Below are 21,232 nucleotides of genomic sequence, written 5' to 3' on the forward strand. Positions count from 1 at the left end.
AACGCTGTGTTTGCGTACACGAACACGGGCGTAGGTATTGTGGGAAAGAGGCACTGCCAAGCCCTTCCTAGCATAGCAGTAAGCCTCCCTGCAGGCTGCGTGCGCAATTTGGTTAGCTGTGCTGCACCTCGGTCTTTGCAGCTTCTCCCCAGGTGAGGAGGACGACCAAGGCCCGCTCGCAGCTGCCATGCGGATGGGGCGCATGGCACACCCACCCTCACACCTCCTCACCTCCTGGGCCACCGAGCCTGCGGGGCCCGTGCCCAGGGAAGGTGAGACGGACAGGTCGGTGCCCTGGAGGCCTCCCTGGCTCCGAGCTGCCCAGGCGCTGCCAGCCGGTCCGGAGAGCGCCGGGCGTGTGACCGGCGCGGGGCCGGGGCAGGAGCCGCGCTGGGAGCAGCAGAACCGAGCCGCGCCGACCCCCGACCCCGCCGGGCCAGTGGGGCGGCACCGCCCACGCCCGTCGGGGCCCGCTCCCGCCGGGAGGCAGCGGGAGGGAGGGAGGGAGGAAGGGAGCGAGCGAGCGGGCGGGCGTGCTGACGCGTGAGGGCGGTGCGGCGGGAGGGGCCGGCCCGGGCGGTGCTGGCGGCGGCAGGAGGAGGAGGAGGAGGAGGAAGAGGAAGATGGTGGCCGCGGGAGGAGCGGCCGGCTGCTGGGCTTTCCGCCCTGCGCTGCATCGCCGCCCCCGCCGGAGCCGCCCTGCCTGCTGAGGAGGCGGCGCGGACCCGCACCAGGTGCGGAGGGGTCGCGGCCGGGAGCGGGAGGGGGGTCCGGCCGCGCCCCCGCCGCGGTGTCGGGGCGGCAGCGGGCCCGCGGGGCGGGTTCCCGGCGCGGGATGCCGGGCCTGTCCCGCCCGCAGCGGTGTGCCGGGCCGGTCCCACCCGGCGGCTCCCGCCCGCAGCGGGGTGCGGGTGCTCGGCGGCCTCTGTCGGGCTGCGTGGGCGTGCGCGCATCTCCGAGCCAGCGGGGCAGCTCTGCACCTGCCCCGGGCTGCGGGGAGCGGCGCCAACGCGGCCATGACCGCCTCCACCCCGGCCTCTGGCGAGGCATTGCGTGCTTTCCCTCCGTTTATTTGTTCCATTATTTTATTTAGTGGGGGTGGGGTGTGTGTAGAATAATGTCGTGTGGAGCCGTGGACCTGAAATCAGTGCGCTGCTTTGCTGTTTTTTATTTTTTCCTACGCGCACCTTTTCTGTGGTGGAAAGGAGAAATGGTGGGGGGCGGGGGCAACGTGGGGATTTCGCATCCGGCGATCGAATGGTCGCCGTCGCAGCAGGACAGTCTCAGCAGCCCCTTCCGTCGGGAGATGTTGCCGGGGTTTGCGGCCGCGTCCCGGTTTGCAGCAGGGAACCCAAGGGGGCCCGTATCTCCCCGTCCTCCCCTTGGAGCATGCTCTCCACCCCTGGGCTGGGGGGAAGGTGACATCTGCTACCATCACGTTCTGCTTTCAGGAAATGGAAGACGTCTTGATTTTTCTTTTAATTTTTTTTTTCTTTTTTTTTTTTTTTTCCCCCGGAGAAGCAGTTTGAAAACAATGATTGCCTAAATCACAGTCGCGGTCAGTGCAGCGGTGTACATTACATCTGCTTTCTGTAAGGATCAGAGTCAATAGGAGCAGTCTACCAAGACTTCTTTTACTGCCATCATAAATCTTCTCTTTAAGAGAGATGGGGATGTGGGTCTAGGATGGAAAACTACATCTTTTTGCTTTCTCCTGTTGTAGATTTTTCGGGCTGTGGAATTGCAGTTTGGTTTAGAGAGTGCATTGCAGATCTGGCTGCTTTCATAGCTGCTGAGGAACTAGAAGGCAGAGATGTTTGCCTGACTCTGCATACATTAAGAGTGAGCTAATGTGGGTGTAGGGCAGATCAGCTATGTAGCGTTTTTTCTTGTCTTTGACATGCGTCACATTACACCAGCTAATGAGAGTACACCCAGGTGGCTGCAGTTTTGAGACTGCTCTGCAGCTGTGGCCCATGGGGTCCCAAATAACTTGCCAATATTCCAGTCATAGTACTCCTGGTTCTGCTGCATTGCTGTTAAATCTGGACCACCTGCACCTGCCTTTGCAGCCCATATCAGGAACAAGCATGTGATGTCTATTCTTCCCAAAAGGTGATGGTGCCATAGAATGTGTTTATTCTCTATGTGCTGCCAAATCAAAAGTGAGGTGCAGGTTTGCCTTTATCTCTAGTGCTGTGTGAGAAAGGAGCAGGATAGACTGCCCGGAAGTGCTGTTCAGGAGGGAAGGAGAACAGTTACTATTGAATTCTGTGCATTCATGTGTGTTTGTACAGAAAAATAAAGTGTTGGGTGAATAATAATGGACAACCACAAGAAACTCTGAAAAAGCAGAACATTTAGTGTTGTAGCGTACCTTAGATGAGTGTTTTGGATGTTTAATGAGTGAAATGTAAACCGTAGTGAAAGACAGCTTGCCTTCCTTGGAAAATGTGGTCTGAGATTAATATATCAATGAGCTTTTAGGCCAAACTGATTTCTACAAAGTAATGGTGGTTCAAGGTTGGCTGGATGCTGTGAATCATGTAATTCATTGCTCTGAATTTTGTAGCTTAGTTGTAGCTTAAAACGATATTTCTATTTTACATTAGTGCATTATCTTCCCTTAAAATAGCAAACGTTCTGGCTACTATGCTGTCTTTTAACAGATGCAAGGCCAGCCTATTGAAAGGCTGTCAAAAGTATTTACTGATTAGCTCTTCAGCTCAAAAATGTAAGAATGCTGGGAAGGTGATTTGGTACATATAGGTAGATAGAAAAGATAGTTCTGGTGTGTGAAGAGGGAAACATGCCAAAGCTTTCTAGTATAACCCTGTTTGGTTACTTAATATGAAATCTTTTATGACAAGTTTGCAATTTCATATATATTGGGAAGGGAATGCATTCTGGTATTTTGTTTTTCATTTTCTTTCTTTTTTTTTTTTAATTGAATAGAATTGCCTTCATGTATTTAAAACATGGGAGCTAATGCTTTAGAGGAGATTTTGTGATATGGGATGTGGTGGACACCAAAGGTGAGAATCTTGTAGTCCATCATCTTGTAGTCTATCATGCCCTTATTATTTTGAGGATCTTATAAATCTGAAGGTTTTGTTTGCTCTGTGGTAATGTAAGTAATCCATAACACTTTGAATAAAGGGAGTACTAATTTTGAGGCTAAAGTTTGTGTCATGTATCTGAATGGGAACGCAAATGAGAAACCTGAACTCTTTGCATATGAGATCTGAATAGATTTTAATTTGACTGGGAACTGGCTTCTGACTTTTTTGATACTGTTTTAATCCACAGTCACATGCAATGCTTATGTTCTTAAACTTAGAAAGCTTTCAATATGAGGATTGTGTGCATCTTTGAAATGTAGATAACATTTTGTTTTGTAAGCAGTGCTTATCAGCACTACAGCCAGCAGAAAAGTCATGAGGGTAAAACAAAATGGAATCTCCTGTTCAGTTGCTTGTTTTGTATTTTTAACAGGCCAGTGTCGCCAGTCATTTGCAGTGGTTTTGTTGCTTGGCTTTAGATTGTGTCAGTGTGTGGTAATGTTTATTACAAGCAAAAGCAGGAAATAACTAATTTTAAGTCCAGAAAACGTGGCTGGGAAAATAAACACCATGTTGCTATATGTATGTGAGTTCAGGGTTAGTAACCAAAACTAATGAACATGCTATAAAACCAAAAAAGGAATTACAATATAAAGTTCAGAGTCTTCAGACAAAATGCAGGAAAAATCAAGCTGAGAGCTCAAACTTTTCACTTGTGTCCCATGGCCTAGATACTTCAGGATTTTTCCCTTGGCACTTTAATTGTCTGTTATTGATCATAGCTGCTCTGGATTTACATGAGATTATGAATTAAAAGAATCAGATATTTTTTCTTGAGATCTTAAAAAAGATTATTAAAAATATTAGAGGTTTTTAATAATTAATTTTTAATTAATATTCAGTTTAATACATGTTGTCCATAGGCAGTGTGGCTTGATTAATTAAATCTTAACTTTGAACAAGATCATATTACCATAGTCTTAAGTGAACCCTTGATAAGTGCATTTTTAAATGTGTTTTTCTGGTTTCCTAGAAGGTGAAGATTCCTTCTTAGTGAGTGTTCTAGCAAACAACTCTTTGCTCATTTATTTCCAACAGATTGCCAGTTATACGTATTGCATAGGGGTTAAAGGTTTCTGAGAAACAGATTGATTGGTTTTTCTTCACAATAATGAGTGATTTGGTAAGTCACTGCTGGTAAGAGGCTGCTAAGAGCAGTGTGATAGTATTTTTCTGTTTCCACTGCTCACATCAATGTTCTGCCAAAAATCTGCACGTTTGTTGCTTTACTGAAGGGGCCTAGGGAAGCATCTTTATTTGGTGCTTTCACAAATGCAGGCACGTGATGATAATGTCTGTTCTAATTCTGAAGAAATAAATACAAAAGCAGTACAATGGGTGCATGACAGCTGTGGATGGCAGAGGACTTAGCTGAGGATACTCCAAAACCATTAGAATGTGTGTTTTCACACTAAACCCTTTCTGCTAGAAACCATCCATGTTGACATGAGAGGAGGAATGAAAGCGCAATTCCATTTCTGGGGAGTTCTGTTTGTACTGAGATGCTGCTAGGCAGGTGGCATCTCACCTGGTCTGTCATGTCTCCTGTGGTGATTTCTGTCTAATTAAAGATATATACTGGGAGAAGTTTCCATCACCCACAAGCCTGTGTAAGTAGCTGTCTGTGGATAAGCAGTGGGGCTTTGAACATTATCGAGGAAGCTGAAATAAATGTATTAGAAATATTTAAAACAATATCTAGTCTGCATGAGGTAAACCACACTGGGAGCCTCTGTTTTTCCTATCACTTAGCAAAAGGAAATGATGTCCTTTGATGTTCTCCAATTAAAATGAAAAATTCAGAATGTTTAAGTACTATTTTTTTTAGGCATATACCTTCCCCTTTGTGTTTTCCAGCCTGTTCTTGGGCTGTTTGGTCCATCAGATCTTGTTCACAAGGCAGCAATTAAGAATTGTGTCTTTTCTGATGAGCGCTTCCATAAATGCTACTTTCCTTAAGAAGATGTCACCCATCTGAGAAAAATGTAATTGTAGGGAGTGAAAGACTTCATTAAAATCTGTGAGTTAGTCACAACTGGGCAACACATACCTGGAATTTAGGCTGAATCCTTTTGGTGGTAGTTCCTTTTTCCAACTAGTTTTCAGAGTTTTTTCAAACTCTTCTGAACCTTTTCTGTATATTAGGAACATGCCTGCTGAATTTAATTTTCAAACTCTGAACTCAAAAGTTGAACACAGGTCAGAAAAACACAAGAACAGCAGAGCCACGGAGGCTACAAAACATGCTCATTTTGGCAAAGCTTATTTGACTACCCTACACTGACTCACTTTTGCCTTATTTTTTCCATTTTGGGGATGCATGTCAGGATGAGAAATGCCTTTCTGTATATATGTGGTTAAGGTGTTCGTTCAATATCTAGTATTTATTGGTTTTGATTTGATTAAATATTTTCATTTCTCTGCAAGAATTTTCACTTCTGTACCAAAGACAATAGCTTTCTGATCATTCTTCTTGTGGTGGTCATTCTGATTTGAGTTTTTTCTTAATAAACATGCTTTCTCAAAACTTGGATGAACAAGAACTTATGATCTGGGTAAAAGGAAGGAGGAAGAAAAAAGAAAGAACATAATGCAAGTTTTTAAACATACACAACTGTGACCTGGTTTTCCTAATATATGCTCAAGTTTTATTTGTGGATTTAAAAATTTTTATTTATTTATTCTTATATGTAAGTTGCAGTTCATGCCAACAGTTTTAGTGTTACCGTGTATTTGTGTAGTGTCTGTTCTGATGGGACTTTGATCATGTTTGAAATCTTGGTGCTTTGGAAGTCTTGAATGTGACTCTTTAGAGTAAATAAAATTAAAGTAGGAAAAACATTTTTAAAAGAAGAGCCGAGTCTAAAAAAGCTCTCACCTGAGTCAGGTGAAGAAGCATGGAGTAAAAGCTCTCGCTCCAGGCTTTTCTCAGGCTAACATCAGCAGAATGCTTTAATACTTCAAATCCAAAAAACAGGCAAAACCAGTAGGTTCTTTATATGTTACTGTCCCAGGTAAATGTTAGGAGGGTGGGTACTGCCTCCACTGTTGGAAGAGGAGATTGGTATGTTGTTGTATGGTGTGTGGGGAGCTGAGGTTTTTTCCGTTCTCTTTCCTTAACAGCTTTCTCACACCAGCTTTTTTATGATCACAGAGTAATTTGAATTGGAAAGGATCCCTGGATGCCATCTGATCTAAGCTCTGCTCAAACCAAATGACTGAGACAAGGGCTGCACATGCCATGTTTGTAACTCTTGGCTTAATCAGGGCAGGAAACTCTCAAGATGGAGTGCTGTGCCTCACATGGTATCCAATACCAGCTCATGCAGCAGGTTTTGCTAGAGTCCTGGTGGGGTGGGATATGACTGCTGGACAGAGGCCTTCCTCCAGTCTGCCCTCCTCATCCTCTGCTGAAGAAGCTGCCATGCAGAAAGCTGCTTGCTTTGCTGCTGGCATTTGGGGCAGCAGGAGTGTTGGGGTGAAGGGCCTGTACCATGTGTTCTTACCACTACCATTCTCCTTAGGAAAGCCCTGAAATACAGGTGTGTTGGCTGTATTAGCCAAGTCAATGACCTCAAATTTATTTTTTTAGATGGTCAAGAAGGAGGAAATTATTGTTCACTAGTTTAGAAACTTATGTTCTTGGTATGAATTTATTTTATAGCGGTTTCAAAATTATAGCACTCTTTTTAAGAAATGGAAGATTTATTAAGCAGCATTCCTAGTGTGTATGTGCAATGCAGTCACATTTAACTTAATGAGAAAATCTCTGCCACTAAGAAGGCTGTGGTGAGGTGACAAAAATTTATATTAAATAGGCATCAGTGCAAAACCAACCTTTAGCTTTGTAATTCCATTGCATTTTTAGTGGACATTTTACATACCCTTTCCCCTTGGTGTGTATTTCTGGTATTCACAGCTGTTCTGTATTCACCTTTTGTCTCAGAGTGATAAATAAGGATGAACAGGGTTCTGCTTTTGCTTAACAATTATCATTCCTTGCTGATAAATGATTAATGTAATCCACTTATGAGATTGCCACAGCATCATTCAGATTTTGGCATCTTAATTTTATTTCGTAACAATGAGAAAATCCCAAAGTCCTCAAAATCTTCCTCTTGTGGGACCAAGCTGCAAGGTGCATGGGAAGGAGATGTTTGAGCTTGATGCCTTCTTGGCAGGGAAATGGGCATTAGCCCAAGGGGACAGCGCTGTAGTTCATAATATTGACTCTGCATTAGCTTCAGCATCCAGGCTTTAGACTTTTAATTGCAGCTTCCTGATGGTTAGTCTGACTGCCTAGCCCCAGTTCAAAGTCGTGCCCAAGTCAGGCAGTTCTAATGCGTTGTATTTTCAGTGTGACACCCTTTGGCCCATACTGATTCTAGTTGCAGTTAAAGTTGAGTGTGGGCTTAACAGATCCTTACATATCTTTCTATTTCTTTACCTTAGTAAACTGTATGTCTTTATTTCAGCTTAGGTTAAGCTGCTTTTGAATGCAAATTTAAAAGCTACATGAAACATTTATATTTAAGAGTAACACAGACTTAATGCTTTGATCAACAATATTTCAAACATATTTTGGATTAAAACCAAACTACACTATTAAAAAAAAAACCAACAACCCTAGTTAGCTACAGACTTGGTTATTTCTGGATTTGAAGTCAAAATAACCCAGCTTCTTAAGCAAATTTTTTTTGTGTCAAAGAAGGCCAAGTAAGTAAGCTGGAAAGAGGAGAGAAGAATATATTGCTTAGGATGTGTGCATGTGTGTAATTTTTTTTTTAAATATAAAGTATTCTTAGTAATGTATTGGATAACTCTTTGGGTTATATTGGTTATCCAGGTGACATGGAGCATCAGCTGATGTCTTCCATTGCTCTGGGTATGACAGTGCCTGTGTCACTGGTGTCTCATTGTTAGCCATCATTGACCAAGGACAGTGGCATTTAGCGTTTCCTAAAGGAGACCTGGTTCCCTGTCAGACCCCCTTCAGGATAAATTGCCTCCTAATAGCAAGTAGAAGGAGTTTAAGCTGAATGTCAGCATGGAAATATAGTTGTTTGAAAACTAAATACTAGAAGCACAATTGCAGCTTGTATATAGTTAACATTCATACAGTAGATTTTCAGAAAAGTAGAAAGGTCCATACTTCAAAACTTGATTGACTTTTGGTGATTCTCTAGGAATTAAAAGTGGAGTGAACAACCTTTTTGTGCATGGAGCAAAGGCAATTTTTATATATCACACACATTTTATATATTACACACATTTTTGGTGTGTAAATTCATATTTTATTGAACATACATTTTCTTCAGCCACAGCCACTTTATCCATGAAGATAATGACTAGAGGTTCAAATATTTTTTTTTTCCTTCTAGTATGTAACTGTTGAAGCCTGGACAGCTCACGACTTAATTTTGATCTTCAGCATTAAATCTGTGTTACGATCTTGTAAGCAGTGGCATCCTCAGGCACTGTAGTGCAAGTTCATATATGTACACCAGGTATAATATGGATAGCAGAATAGCATGAACAACAGTAAGGTAAGAGTTCCTTTTTTGCATTGAGAAACAGAACTTTATTTGTATGTGAAAGAAAGGGTTTTAGCTGCTTGCCCAAGACCCTTGTGTTTTCAAATAGCGGTGTGTAAAACAGTAATTTTAGGGCCATTGGCCATTTGAAACACTAAGGGTTATGTATACTTTTTTAGGTATTTTACGCCTGAAAACCAGAGGGTGAAATTACAAGGAAGGGATTCACAGGATGGGATAGTCAGATGATCTGATTAATTCAGAGTTTCTTGTGATGGAAGGAAGAGTATCATATTTTTTTCAGTCAAAATAATTCCAAAATCAATCTGAAATTTTAGTAATCATATGAAATGTAAAGACTGAAGGATAATACACAAAAAGCCCTGCTCTTCTTCTGTTTTTGTAATATTCTGTGTCTGTGTTATTATGCTCAGTGTATCAAAAAATCAGGCACATACTTCCTACCTTAAAGACTAACCTCCTCCAATCATGTGCAAATCTATAGTCACTTTATTTACTCTGCTTGTTGAAGACTCCCTCTCTCCAGTGTATGACTGGAATCCCATGACTTCATTTCTTTTTGCAATATCTTACACAATTGTAGTAGCTCACGCAAGTGTAGTAGTCTACAAACCTCGGTGGCCTCCTTGTCTGTGTTAACTTTTCAGATGTAGTGAGGTACGGAGCAGTGTGTGCAGTCCAGATAAAACTCACCCCTTCAGGCAGGTTTCACTGGTCTTCACCTGCCACCTGTGGCCATTCATGCTCACATGGGAAGACATTGTTGCCAGTGCAAAGCCATCACATCTTTGAAATGTGAGGCGTTGTGCTTTGAGTTACCTATAATTATTTGCATTTAGTTTGAATAGCCTGTAATACTGGGGGTTTTAGGAAGGAGGGCTGTGGTTACAGAGAAAAGTTGCTCAGTGTGAAGTGTTCTGCAGCCTCATGGAAAACCCTTCTGTTTTCCACTGGTGCCACCTGATGAGGAAGAGGCCTTGCCCTGTTCTTCTGTCTGATCTGCTTGGACATCAGTCAGTAGCATATGTGAGTTCATAGTGGGGAAAATGTGGGAAACAGAGGAGTCTAGTTGATTTTTTTTCCCCTCTAGGAAGACAAATTAGGATGTTGAAAGTGCAAAAAAAATCAGTCACCTTCTCTGGCAGTGTGCAGGGAGCTTGAAGCTGGCCACAGAAGCAGGTTATTTAGGAAAAAAAAAAGAGATTTGACTGAGACTTTCAGTTGTGTGTAGTTCATGTTCACCTGGTCAAACTTCACGAAGCCTTGCAGACACTGTGGCTTTTGTTATCAAGTCCAAATTTTAGCATTATTTTTGACTGAAGTTATTGGTACAGTGATTACACTTTGGCAGGGAAGCGATTATCAACATAGGTTTTCCATGTTGATGCCTATCCCTGCTCTTAAAAGTTGCATCCTATTTGGAGGAGAGGAGTGGGGAAGGGAAGAGATTTGTGTAAGTGGAGCATCCATCTGGTGTATTTTGATGACACAGCCTGTTGGTGTGTTGTTACTTGCCGTAACCAAGGCAATGCCAAATACATAACAAGGACTTAGCATACAATGTAAAAAGCACCTGCTGTTGTGCCTGAATTACATATTCAGACTGCTATAATTTCTGAAGTCTGTTTATTCTTGAACACTTGTTTGTTAAATGAATATTTTGAAGACAGTTGAAGAACCAATGACCACAGCTGTTTTAAAACAACATTCATGAAATAGGAACTTTTTCTAACTAAGAGGAAGGAATCTCCTGAAAGGTCTCTGACATGCTTTCATTATCCAAAGAGCAAATCTTCTGGCTGCAGTCCTGCCGAAAGAGATGATGTACAGGCCAACATATTAAGCTTCCAGCGTATAAGTCTGGAAGCTATTTTCTGCTAAGGAGAGACTAAAACATTGGAAGTCTAGGCTTTTGTTCTGTTGCTCATCAGCTGTGATAGGCTTTCCTCACAGGCAGTAGTTTGTGAATGCTGTTGTAGTGGCTCCCAAGTCTGCTCTTGCTGATAGTTATAGCCTACCAAATGAGAGCACTGACACTGGGAACTGATGAGATTTTTGACACTTTTGGTTGTGAGGAGGCATTTAAGTGTCAGAAACAAACATGGAGTGAAACTACATCAATTTTGGTACATGTTTTATGAAATGGCTGCGGTATTGTTGGAAATTTCAACCTGGGGACTCAGGGTGGTAGCAATGCCTTCCTTTTTTGTTTCCTGTATTATCTTTATGATCACAGATTCTTCAGTCTCAGACCCAGGTACCTCAGAGGAAACTTTCTTCTATGCTAGTTATAATTGTATTTTCCTGTTCCTAATTGTAGAATGTAAAAATTGCATTCCTCCTTCTAAGGTATAGTATCGTCACCATTCAGCTCCATTTCCGTGGTGCTTGTGACAAGTGGAACATAATCTCATGTACATACTGTATTTTGCATCTGGTGTGTTTTGTTTACATGAATAGTTTTGCTGTAGGTACTTTGTATTTTACATGCCTTTGAATTGTTTGTGGTAGAGATTTAGTAATCCTTCTTTTTCTCTTCTCTCCTATTTGTATCTGGTTTGTAAGTAACGTAATGTCTTCTGTTTGTTCTTCTTTGTCCGGAGGAAATTAATTCTTCTGGCTCCAAATGTAGCCCTGTTCATGATTTCACAGTACATGTGGTGTATTTTCCAAGAAAAAACAATGATATAATATATGGATGGATTTTTATATACAAGGGATCAAGGTTAGAAAAAAGCCTTTGGAAAGGATCTGGTGAACCTCTGTTGGAGATTTGGGGAGAGAATTGCATTTAATCTAAAAGGCATATTTTTCAGAAAAAAACACCACCTTTAGCTGTTGAAAATTATTGGACAGTCATGACAGGGTTAGTGGCAGTATGTTAGAGTATAAAAATTGACAGATGCTTGACTATTCTGAACATGGAAACAGCTCTGCAGTTTGGAGCCACTGGCCTAGAGCATCTAAATAAATCTTTGTTATGTAATACTTGGTAGTGGGTGGTGACCATTATGCATAGCTCTGATATATCAGACTCAGGCAAAGTCTTTCCTTTTGCTGTGGCCTTGTGAATTTATGGTCAAAGTAAGAAATTTTTCTCAGTTTTATATTTCCTTCTTTTGATTAATACTAAATATATTGTTGGGATGCAATCTCTGTGTACATGAATAAGATGGCATTTGGTTTTCTTCTGCCTTGCTGATTAAGGTGCTTAATGAATTACAGGAACAGAGGACCTCATTGTGCCTGGCATGGACAGTTTCTCTTGTTCGTGTTTGCATGTCAAGTGCATGGCACTTCTGTAGTGTCTGATCAGCAAATGAAGTTATGCTGTTGTTGCTGCTGTGATTCTACACTGCTTTAGGTGAGGGTTTGGCTGGTTTATTCAATTTATTAGGAACAAATGCATTCCTGTATTCTTTCTCCATTTTACCGGTAAACCTTACCCTGTCAAAGAAAGAGCTGCATTAATTTTGGGCAGAAATTGGATAGTCTACCCTGTGAAAATGGCATTTTGTTTCTAAATTTAAAAAGGTGGGGTTTTTTTTCCTTCAGTTCTTTACATTTGAGGCATGACAAAAGTCCAAAGCTTTTAATGTCTCTTGGGAGGAAAAGGTTTCATTCTGCAAAATATTCTACCTGTTTGAAGAGAGTGAACAAGGAGTACAAGAACTGATTTAAGAGTAATGATAATCTTGATAGCAAGTTTCTAGTGTTGAAGCATGTCTTGATATTGAAGCTCTTTGCTTTAGATGCACTTAAAAACTTTTGAACTCTGCCTAAGTTTTGTGCATTTTACAGCTGGGGTTGCTTGTCTTGTACAAGTAACACAAAGATGTTCACAGGGCAGGAATGATGCTTAATAATTTGAGGAACAAAATGTTACCTCCTTTTTGTTAGTAAAGAGGAATAATCTTACCTTGTAACCATAAAAAAACCCTGGTAGAAACAGTCTGAATCAAAGCTATGTATGCTGAGGAGGATTTAACTGTGAATGATATGGTGAGATAGAGAAAGAACTAAGCATTGGAAAAAAATATCTCAACACTGATGTCTACCAGACTGTGAAATAATCTCCCAGGGAGTGAGAGAAGATACGTGTCCAGAGGAGTGAATACTCAGTGGTGCAAGGGCTTCAGCAATACTGTAGGGAGCAACCCTCAGCTTGAACAACCTCTTTCAGAGGGATTTTCACATAGTTTTGGTTTTACAATCCAGGATGAATTTATCCTTGAAACTTATTTAAGCAGCTTTTCTTTTCTTCTTTTATTTGTCTCTAGATATAGTTTTCTGATGTATTTTTAGTGAGGACAACAATTTGATGATGTGGTAAATTATTTTGAACTTTATTTTTGTCCTTGAAGCAGCATTCCATGACTCTTTCACTTGTCAACATTTTTGGGATGATCTTTCAAGTTTGAGTAAAATATAATAAGAGTTTGGGAATGTACCTTATCTGTTTGGTCTTACAAAGCAAAATCAGGTGATTGTAGTGTAATTGCATATGGTTATGCTTTGTAGCAATTTTTATATTCCTCTGCAGCTGATAGGGATGTTTTTAGCAAGGATCCCCTGTACCAATGGATCTATCTTTGATGTAATTTCACACATTACTACCACAATTTGTGCCACTTGCCTTTCCTCCTTCAAAAATACAGGGGAAGTAAAACCTGTAAAAAAATCAGCTTTCATATGTAAGGACCAGATGGATTCACAGTGAGTGGCAGAGGGAGTGTAATCAAATGCTGGGTATAAAAGAGTTTAGACAAAAATAGTAAAAATTAGGCAAACACTCTCAATGAAATAATGGCCAACATGGGAAGAGGGTTAGTCAGTTTATTTGAAAGTGGTAAAACAGAGATTGATGTTTCAGGGTTAAAAGTGTTGGGAAAAAATAATTGTAAATGTTGTGAGTAACTGTAATAGTAGTGATGAATTAGCAGAAATGCTTCCAGGGAATAGGTTTGGAAAATTCTTTATGGGATTTGGGAGTTTAAATAGTGTAACAAAACTTTTAGCTCCTGATTCTTCGATTTTCTTTCCAGGGAGGATGTCATTTCTAACTGAAGTATCTTTGACTGCCACAGCTACCTATTGAAAGAAGGTGCTGTGTGTTTGTATGGAAAATGGTTTTATGAAAAGGTGAAATAGATATTTTGGTTGCAATATGCCTTGAGCTATTTTAGAACATTTCTCTTTTCTTCCGCATAGGAGGTTCAAGCAGTGCCACTGTAACCCAGAGGATTCTTACTGTTGCTTCTCTCCAAATCTTTCTTCCTATGCTCTTAAAATCTGACGTTGTAGAAATATTTGTTAGTAGTAGAAGAATTACTAACATGATTTCTGTATTGCTGTAATCATCCTGACTTTCATTTTCCATGTTACCCATCACTGTAATACCTTCAGCATACAAAGCAGGCAGTGCTGCCTGTTGCAGGACCACAACTTGCAGCAGACCGAAAGGCCATAATCAGGCATCAAGGCTGTCTCCATTGAGTGAGTGCTGAAGTTTTGACTGCACATGGTGTGACTGCAGTTGTATGAAACTGGTGTTGTGGGTTCAGTGCTACTCAGAATTGAGGAAATCACTGTATGGCATGTCACTGAATTACTTGATTCCTTGGATGTATTTTGCTTGCAAGTATTGAGCAGTGTAAGAGGTTGTACATTTTGTTTCTTCCTTCCTTACCCCTTAGCTTTTCCAACAGAGGGTGTTGAGTGAGAGCTGAAAAACTACAGTTTTCAATAAAGCACCTTTTACAAAATGTATACAGCAGTTACTGATTAGTTTTATTTTTTTATGATCTTCTTCCCGCTTTTGAAATCTCTGTGAAATCCATTTACTTGACAGCCCTTTCTAGATCTTAGAATTGGAATAATGGTGAAGTAGCATGCTGAAATTTGTGTGGTCCCCATAGCTGTGTGCCTGTGTGGGTTGCTGGCTCTGGTGGGGTGCCCCAAAAGACATGCTGCAGCTCTGATTTCTGATGCGAAGCCTGTTGAAACAGAGAAGTTACATGCTGTCCTGGTGACCTGCCTGCCAGCTGCAATTTGTGACTGCTCTGCTTCTGCTGTGCTGTGTGGGGCGTTTGAAGGCACCAGAAAATCTGCCAGGAGCTCTCAGCTTCTGGGTTTGGTTCTAAGTTTGATAGTAAGTTGTTGATGATGTTGCTGCATATGTAACCTAGATCAGAAGTCATTGAGAGAGTGGTGAAATGGTTGTGCAGAGTTTGTGAGTTCAAGCAGCATACTAATAACGTTAGCTTTATCTTTTCAATAAATACAGAATGTGTAATTAAACAACTTCTGCCTGATGCCTGGAGCTTATTATTAAGGGATTTCACAGTCTTCCATGACTTCTGGTAAGGCTCACTAAAGCTTGTGCAGAGGCTTAACTTGAATGTGTATTATTTGAAAAATAGTACAAATACCTGAAAAATACATTTTCTTTGTTTTCTTTCTGTGTAAAGCAGCAATAAAAAGCAGTGGATGTGACATTGCTGCTTCAGTGTTGACAGAGTAAGGAGAAAAGTAATGAATTGATAATCCTCTTTGTGTGGGAGATGACCTTTTTAATTTAAAGTAGCACTTAGTTTATTTTGAGCGTAGTTATTACATTGCATGCTTCTGTTTACATTTTCACTAACTGCTTGCTCTTGAATAGCTTGTAGTAAAGCTCTGTAAAGCCTTTTCCAAGCTATGAATAGGCTAGCTGAGCATTGCATTGTGGAAACCCTAGATAATAGCTGAGGCTATGCTTTTGAGCCTCAACATAGAAAATCTCTGAGGTGGAAATTAGTGGGAGTGAAAGGTATTATCAACAGCATATTTTCTGAGCTTAGCCATATCTTACCTAAATGAGGTTTTTTCCCTGGGGATCCCAGGATTGCAAATCTTCAGATATTTGAAAAAGTAGGAAGTAGAAATGTCTAAGAGTCTTAAAGATTTTTTGACTTATCAAGTCTCACTGTTTTGCTTCTAGCAGAGCTATCCAAGTCCCAAATAGTGATTTTTGCCTTCTCCAGGAATTTAGAAGAAGCAATGTTTTTAATGAGGAGAAAACAATTCAGAGGCATCTGATTTAAATCTCTGTAGCTTTGCTCTAATCCTGCCATTAGCACAAAACTGTATTCAATTTTGATGATTTACTTTTATTTAGAATAAACTGGAGGTTCGTCCTTGCTGTGTAATTTATATGCTTGTTACTTATACTGTCAAAGTCTTACTTAGAAACTGAGCTGAGGTGGCACAGGGGCATTGTGGACCTCGGGAGAACGTGCCTGTATTCTATTTGAAAGATATTTTGCCACACATGTTCCACATTTCTGCTCTTTTGTTGTTCTTTTTTCTGTTTGTTTTGTTGCTTTTGTTTTTTATGTTGCTCTCAAAAAAGAAATCTGTGTAAATAACATTCTTTCTCCCCCTTGTGAGCTACATGTAGACCATACTCTTCTTATGCATGCACTGTCCTACCAGAATGGCTTGGTTGATGTATGATTTTTTCAAATTTTTGTTGAGCCAACCAAACAAAACCCACCACAAACAGAATTCCTCCAAAACTGTAGAAGCTCATAAATTTGGACTCTGGGCAGCTGTTTAAAGGCAATTTTTCTGTTAATAAGGTATTTTTTACACTGAGCGGTTAAAAGTTGTTCTCCTCTAATGTGGAGAACATTAGGCTTGCCTCAGGCTTATAAAATTTGAGGGAATTTAAAAAAAAAATCCTTCTTATCCAGATCATATTTGTGGGAATGTAGATAGATTGAAAAAATTTCCTGAAACAATAGTCATAATAGTTTCCATGTAAACGACTGAGGTGTTTTAAATTGTCTGTCTTTAACAATACGGATGTATTTTTTAGATTATGCAGAAACTTTCATAAGCTTTTAATTACAATTTTGTTTGTTTACTTCTAAGTTTCTGCACAATTTCATCCGTATTTTTGGCATTAATAAGAATCATGACACCACACTACCTTGTGCAGAATTCATCAGGGGTTTGTTCATCTGGGACAGAATGTATGGGTTAATACAAAAGCTAGTATTGAAATCCTGTGTGTTCTTTTGGGACGAAGGAGGCAGTATTCAGCCTTATTTTCTAGCTATCTTTTTAGCTTCTCCTGGGAGGTAATAGGTGAATGGGAAAATAGTCTTTCAGTGAAGTGACACTGCTGCATTTCTGTAGTTGAGTTGTGCTCTTGTTCAGTTCCTCCTATGCTGTATCTTTTGCTTTCTGTTATAGCTTGCCACTACTTTATGGTCTTGTCAGAACTCAGAAAAATTCTATAGGCAGGTTGCAAAATTTAGAAGAAATCACTTCTGAAGTAAAGCCAAACAGGAAGATCATTAATTAAGAAGTGATTATTAAGTAAATGGATACTGTACACAGGGAAGGAGCTGAACTTTTGGGTAGTGTGATACTTAGAAATTTGTATAGAATCTCATAAAATGGACCTGCAGCTGAAAATGTTTCAACAGGCAAACCAAATATCTTCCCATGTATGAACTGTTGCCTGCCTCCTCCTTTGCCCTGGCATCAGCACCTGACAAGAGAAGGTGGGGCACCTTCTGATCCCTGCCACGCTGGTATAGAACTGTGTCAGCCCCAAGTGTTTAAAAATTTAAATCTTTTTCAGTATCTTAAATAATTCAAAGCAGTAGGCTGTCTGGACTACTCACTTTCACAATACCGTTAGTTTATGTTTGGAGATGAGTGAAAATGAAGTTTTGAAACTTGACACAAGGGTGGCTAGCACAGTATAGACAGAAAAGTGCTGCTATGGGGAAGAACTTCCATGAAAGGATCTGAGAGATTTGTCTGATCCAAAGCCATGACTGGTGAAATGAAGGGAGGCTGGCATTGAGGATCTGTGTGATGCACTAAATACAGCCATGGATCTGTGATTCCTCTGATGCTTTGCAGAACACTCACAAGAAATTACACAAAGACACAAGGAGCCTGATTTTTGTAAGATTCATAAGAATTTCATAATTCTACTGTTCTTATACTGGTCTGTTGCTTTCTTGTCCACTCCCCATATCCTTACTAGACATCTCTCTAGAAAGCCAGGAAGTTGGTCACGAAGGAGAAGAGGGTGAGGATAGGGTCATGCCAAAGACCTGCTGAGCTATGGGCCTGGTCATGCCATGTGTGGACTGGCCTGCCAGCTGCTGCTGGACCTCCCCCTTCACCTGCTGGGATTCCTTCTGAAGCTTTAAGAAATTCTGTTATCTTTGAGACTCTTAAAAAATAAATTAAAAATTGGCCAGTGACTAAAAAAGTTAAGTGTGAGAAATAAACAAATGTTTAATCACTTAAAACTATTATTTGTGGATTAGCAAAACAGCCTACCTTCCAGCCTCTTTAATCACAGGGTGTTTTTTTCCAGTGTAATGTTATTTATAGGTAGTAATCTTACAAGCTTTGAGTGGCTCTTTGTTTTCTTTGTGGTGAACAGTAAGTGAAAATCAGGGACAGAATATCTTAAATCTTTAATGAAGATTTAACTGTGCCAGCACTTTTTTATAGTGGAATCAACTTCAATAAAAACATTATGTATACTTCACATATATAATTGGCTCTGCACAAAACTGCTTATGAACAGATAATAATTTTATTGTTTGTGCTTCATAAATTCATTCTTGCTTATGGCTTTGATGATTTGGTATTTGCATTCTCCATAGATCTTTAAAGAATTGGTGCTATATGAAGTACAGAATTCCAATTATGTTTCTAAAACCAGAATTTAAATGTTTTGATGTTAAAAACTATTTCTTTATAATTCTCCATAAGCTAAATGTCAGACCATGATTACTTTATTTTGCTTTTTTACTTCCTTTTTTTCTTTGTCTGAAATTTAAATTATGATTAATTGAATCAAATATTACTGAAGGAGATTATTAGAATCCTTATGGGACTGTTTTTAGTTTCAGTACATGTCATTTTGCAGTTGTAGTCACCTTTCATAAAAAGGTCATGCAGCTAAGAGTAGTATTTTTATTTGCCCCAACAATGTTTTTACAAGTAAATGAGCTCCTCAAGAGAGTAGTTTCAGTTACTTCAGAAGAAATGCGGAACTTTGTGATAATCAGACCTGGTTTTTTTGAAAAGAACAAACCTTCTTCTTTTTTTTCTTTCTGTTTTCTTACATTTTTCACTAAATATTTGAAATAATTTTGAATCCTTGCTATCACTCTCACTAATGTGTGACTGCTGCTATAGTGGCAAATAATTGAAAATAATGGGTTACAGAGAGGAAAACTCATCTGTTAGAAATAAATTTTCAAGACAGTAGATTGATTTTGTCTATAACCTTTTCCCTGAGATAAAGTAGAATTTAGGTCATCAAAATTGATGTATTAGCACATCTTAGTGGAAAGAGTTGGCATTTTCAGTTCTGTTTTGTGTTTTGTTTTCTCTCTTGGATTTTATTGTCTGAATTGACAGATGATTGACAGACAAAGTATTCTTTGTCATGAGTTACTAAAGAGATTTCCATTAAAAGCAGATTAAAGATGGCAGAATTAATCTAACTGTAATGAGTTACTCTAGTTTCATTTTTTAGAGGATTTTGAATATAGTGTTTTATTTTATCAATATATGATTTTATTATTCTGTTGACTTCTACATTTTTAATTTCACTTCCTGAGGGAGAATTGTTCAAAGGCTATGATTTATTTTGATGATTTTTTTTGACATGTTTTCAGGGTTTTTTCCGCTGATAAAGGTGAGCTGCAAAGGTATCCTCTTACTATGAGTTGAGTCAGCTTTTTTTTTTTGGTGATAATTTTTTTTAAATTTTAAATTTAATATTTTGCTTCACTTTTTAGAAGGTTTCCTGATAAGCCCGTAGTCTAAATATATTTAATTTTTTTTAGTTTGAGTGGCAGTGGGGAGAGTCTGGGTGGATTTCATGTTGCACTTCCTTTGAGATTTATTGTAATCTCAGCTGTAAAACATAGTATGCAATCCACAGAGAGGAATCTCATTATTGAAGTGGAAACCTGCATCAAGGTGGTATTTTCAGGATTTTGACAGTAGTACTCAAGATTTTCATCAGAGTTTGAAAACTGGAGTGGAGAGGCAGCAGTCTTGAAGGGGATCCACCAGGGTGTAGGAAGAAAAGAAAACTACAGTGAATATTCAGAGAGGATGGGAGGTGCCCCTCAGGAGGTGCCAAAGCAAGGTGCATGGAATTGTGGGGAGGGAGCAGCTGGATAAGTAACAGGTCTGCCAAAACCTCTATGGGGATTGCAACTAATGCGAGTTGTGTTGGCTGTGAAGTATTGGTACTAAAGGGAGGTGCTGAACTGAGAAGAGGAATATAACCTTAGGAGAGGTGCAAAGTGCTCAGTGTGGGCTCAGGTGATGTATCCGGTTTGGCATGCTGTGCTGGAGAGAGCTGATGAAAGTTTGAAGGAGGGTTGTGGAAGTCTCTAAAGGACAGACTGAGTGAAGGAGGTATCCCCCAATTAACTGGAGATTGTTTAAGCTGAAGAAGGGATGGTGTGTAGGGAGCACTGAAAGTATCTTAAGTGAAGGAAGAGGCAGCAGGCAATCTGTTCTTGGTTTGGCAGGACTGGGTATAACTAACCAGCTTATCCTGAGAAGGTGAAGAGGTAGATGAGAGCTTGGGAAAACTGCCAGCAGTAAAAATATCAAGACACTCAAATCTGACTAAGTAGCCATGGATAAATACACATATCAGAAATGTAATCGTTATCACTAATACTTCAGGAACAGGCACATTTATATGGTTATGTCAGATGGCATCTCAAGATATGACTCAGTGATTGCTGAGTTTTTGATATGCTGTCACAGAACTGCAGTTTGATTGGTTTTGCAGGCAGGGGGGTAAATCAATCCACTTGGAACCACCGCCTTTTTTTTAAAGTATCTATTTTCCATTTTTGTTCTCCACGCAATATTCTCGCTGGTTAGTTCCAGACCAGTTTGGAAGATGAGACCATAAAAGTAAATAAAACTATTCATTTTTTATAAAACTGCTGATGGGGTTTGGGAAAATATATTGACTTTATCCTCTGAAAAGAACACAAACTGAATTTGGCAGTTGCCAAAGCAATTGTGTGTGTCAGACCAACAATGTACATGTAGGTCTGTGTGGGGAAATATCGCGAGGTCTCGAGATATCGCGAGGTCACGCAGAACCCCTCCCCTTTTACCATTAACTGACCGTTACCCCCTGTTATAAAAGACCCTGCCTAACTGTTAATAAAGGCCAGTTACTGTCCACCACATTGGTGTGTGCATGTGCTTGGCCCGTGTGGCAGAGGCGCCACCACAGAACCGTCCTCGACCCGGGACGCCACGCCCCAAGCGGTGGCAACAGCTCTGGACCCGTTGCAGATTGCGAGGGCCACCTGTGCCCTGGGGGGCATCAAGCACAGCCAGGCAAGAGAAGGGGATGTCCTGCTCTGCTCTGCCCTGGTGGAACAGGCTCCCCAGGGAAGTGGTCACAGCATCGAGCCTGACAGAAGTGTTTGGGCAATGGTGCCAGGCACATGGCGTGACTCTTGGGGTGTCCTTTGCGGGGCC

General features: G+C 40.3%; 1 protein-coding gene across 2 annotated transcripts in view; it reads left to right on the forward strand.

Moving 5' to 3' along the window:
* The first annotated feature begins 615 nt into the window (after positions 1-615).
* The window catches only part of APBA1 (amyloid beta precursor protein binding family A member 1), an 82,708-nt gene continuing 62,091 nt past the window's right edge, over positions 616-21,232 (forward strand). For both annotated transcript variants that reach the window (XM_054517821.1, XM_036402726.1), the window contains exon 1: positions 616-734. The gene's annotated coding sequence lies outside the window, so the exon portion shown is untranslated. The remainder of the gene's footprint in view (positions 735-21,232) is intronic.

This window comes from Molothrus ater, chromosome Z (genome assembly GCF_012460135.2).
Source record: "Molothrus ater isolate BHLD 08-10-18 breed brown headed cowbird chromosome Z, BPBGC_Mater_1.1, whole genome shotgun sequence".
Taxonomy (NCBI): Eukaryota; Metazoa; Chordata; class Aves; order Passeriformes; family Icteridae; genus Molothrus; species Molothrus ater.